Consider the following 3,338-nt stretch of genomic DNA (forward strand, 5'->3'; position numbering starts at 1 on the left):
AGGGGAGGCCTATGGAACCCAAGCCAGGGTGGGGAGCTTGGGTCTGAGCCTAAAAGGCCAATAATGTCAAATTCTAGGGGTCATTGTGAGTTTCACTTGGCTTGTGACCAAGTCCTCTGTTAAGCCTTACTAAAAGCCTGATGTCCAGGGTCCTAGACACCATGTATAGATGTATTATAGGGAGGTAAGGAGAGCCATCTTCCTGTAGCATACAGAAAGAGACAGCTGGCCTAGAACTGTATTTTTTTTTTTGTCACAGGGGAACTTTATTACATGGTCACATGCAACAGGCATGGCTTCCCTCACATCCTCATTCTTGCACGTGCACACACAAACACACACATACACACTCATCTCCAGCCTCTGTCACACATGTAGTCCAGTTCTCAGCCACAGGGTGGGACACTCCTCAATTCCTAAGATCCAGAGGTAATAGGGGCAGGAGAGGGTCAAGGGGGTGAGCAGTGAGGTGGTTCACAGGTGAGGGTCTCAGGAATAAGGTGGGAGAGCCGTGGTGGGGTCTCCCACCCTGTCCTGGTCCCCTCTGTGGGAGGCAGCAGGGGCAGCTCGACTCTGGGGCTCCTCAAGCCTCACCCTTTCTTCCCCGGTGTTGTCGGCCATCCCCAGCATCAGCTGGTCTTGCAGCCGCTGCATGATGAAGCTGCTGTCTTTGTAGGAGACCTTGGTGAAGGTGTGCAGGTCTGCCACGGCCTCATCCAAGGTGGTCTTGGCTAGTGAGACAGCCTCCTTATGGGCTGTTGGAGATCTCATAGAAGAAGACAGAAAAGTTCGGGGCCAGGCTCAAGTGGATGGGGCTGGTGGGTGGCATCTCCTTGCTGATGTCCCTGGCCTCCTGGTAGGCCAATGGGGCCGAAATGCTGAAATGCTTTTGGTGGTCACTGGTGCCACCTCCACCAGATAGTGGTGTAGTCACCTGTCTTTTTCAGGTGGAAGAGTCTGCTTTCAGCATCACCAGTGTCCTAGATGAGGTGGTGTCCAGCATGTCCTCTGCGATGTCACAGATGTCCTGGAGCTTAGTATCCACCTTCTCCCAGGACTTGCACCTCCGGGCCCTTCTCTTGCTAGCCCTCTTCATTGCTTTTCTGCTCAGCACTGGGCAGATCCCTGCAGGCAGGGCTCTGGCCCGCCCACCATGTCCTTGCAGGCCACTGAGAGAGAGCAGCTTTCAGTCTTTACAGGATTGCTCCTCCCTTTTTCCATGGCACTCTTCATGAAGGCTGCCATATCCTCACGACCTTGGCCTGCTCTGCCAGCTTGGCCTTCTGGATCACAGTGGCTTCTGCCATGGCTGTGGGGACAGACAGACGGGCAGTGGGCTAACTGGCTGCCTCGAGACCAGTGCCAGACCCGGGGCAGCAGCAGTAAAGGCCGCAGGCCAAGAAATGAGAAATAAGCAAAACCAAATGTGTCTCTGAGAACATACCTTTTTCACCTTGAGACACCTCACACTGACAGGAGGCCTGGGATGAGGATATACATGGGTGCTGGGGGGGGGGGACCGCATTCAAGTAACTAAACCTGGGGGAGGGGCTCACGCATTAACATCTTGGGAGTACGAAGACAGTACTTGCTTTAGTTCAAGGCCATGGTCTGGAATGCCAGGGACACACTTAGTTTTCATCAGCTTCCTAACATATTTATATAAAAGTTCGACCATGAAAGGTATGCTCTTGCTCATTGTAAACAACTTCCATACTTAATTTGAAAAAAAAACCACCCTAGCATTTAAAAATAGAATAATATTTTAAACATTTTAAGAGAACAGCAGTCTGCAGGAGCCTCACGGCCACTTCCTCTCCTCCACACAGCCCCTCGTGCGTGTTCATGTGCACACACATTCACTCTTCTCTCAAACATCCTCGGTGCAGGTGGAGGACTTATGTTCTTACGATCTTAAAACCTTCTATCATAACTCACCCTAAAATGACAAAGGTATTAAGATGTGCAGGTAGCTTGCCAAACATTTGTAGAGTACTGTACCATGCATAAAGCACTTTAAAAATCTTTGACCTCATTTGAATAATGCTTTTCTGCCAGTGTTTTGGTAAAAGTTTCTTTCTTTCTTATTTTACTTGCAAGCTGAGGTATATACAACAGCTCATTGAAAAAGATGAGGCAGATGTTAGCTCCGACCCGCCTTCTAGATTTAGCATACAGGAGAACTCTGTTCAATTTCCTTCCTTCGTATCACAGGCCTTGATCTCTAAACATATACATGAAGTGGGTCTCTAAATTCTGAGTGGAAGTAAGCTAATCATTGACATTCGAGACACTCTGCTACTTGTCACACTTAAGCAATAGATGCCCAGCTGCTCTACAAACTAAGTTTCTACTGTGGCGAAGAATGATCCCCATAAGGGGCCCCCACCTCTCTGTTGAGGTGTTTGGCAGACTGCAACCTGTCTGCTTCTTTTTCGGTATCACTCCGTGTGCCAGGCTCAGAGAGTGGCACAAAGGGAGTGCTTACTGTGTCTGTTGAACAGGGAAGACATAAGGTGATTGCCACCAAGGAAGAACTCTGTCAGTCCCACGTGCTTGCTAGCAAGTGCCAGATTGAATCCTCTCACCGACTGTGTCGTATATTAATCATAATCCTATTCCCAGGTGGAGAAACCAAGGCTGTGATATAATAAGACATACATATTTGGTATTTGTCCTCAGTTTCTGGCACAGTGCCCTAAAATGCTTGTAATTCTCTGAGTCACAGAGGTGATAAGGGCATCTTTTGTTACACTATTTGGTCTTAGTCCCTGACTCCTGACACAAGAGTTTTAAGCTGTTGGGATCTTTGGAGTGATAAGAATGTGTTTTGTATGCTAATGAGATGATGGTGGTTGGGGACCCCTAGATAGTTCTAGGATGGGGGTCAGAAAGACCAAGACATGATCATAGATAGGGTTAGAACTTTCCTCCCCAACCTCTGACTTCCGGGGGAGGGGAGTGGGGGAGAGGCTAGCGATTGAGGTAGTCACCAGGGGCCGCGCTTTAACGAACCATGCCCATGTAATGAAACTTCCATAAAGATCCTGAAACTATGCTGGGGGAAGGGGTGGTCTGAGAGCCTCCTGGTTGGTGAGCACATCAAGGTGCTGGGAGCGTGGTGCCCCTGGAAAGGGCATGGAAGCTCCAGGCCCCTTCCCATACACCTTGGCCTATGCATCTCTTCAATGTGCCTGCTCCTGAGTTGTACTCTTTATAATAAGCCAGTGGTGGCAAGTAATGTGCCTTCCTGAGTTCCATGAGCCATTCTAGGAAATTACAGAACCCAAGGATGAGGGTATGGAAGTCCCCAACTTCATAGCCAATCAATTGGTTAG

At 49.1% G+C, this 3,338-nt stretch overlaps 1 pseudogene; it reads right to left on the bottom strand.

The window, feature by feature from the left end:
- Window positions 1-309: 309 nt before the first annotated feature.
- On the bottom strand, window positions 310-1,307 carry LOC115287737 (annotated as a pseudogene).
- Between the last annotated feature and the right edge of the window lie 2,031 nt (window positions 1,308-3,338).

This window comes from Suricata suricatta, chromosome 1 (assembly GCF_006229205.1).
Source record: "Suricata suricatta isolate VVHF042 chromosome 1, meerkat_22Aug2017_6uvM2_HiC, whole genome shotgun sequence".
NCBI lineage: Eukaryota > Metazoa > Chordata > Mammalia > Carnivora > Herpestidae > Suricata > Suricata suricatta.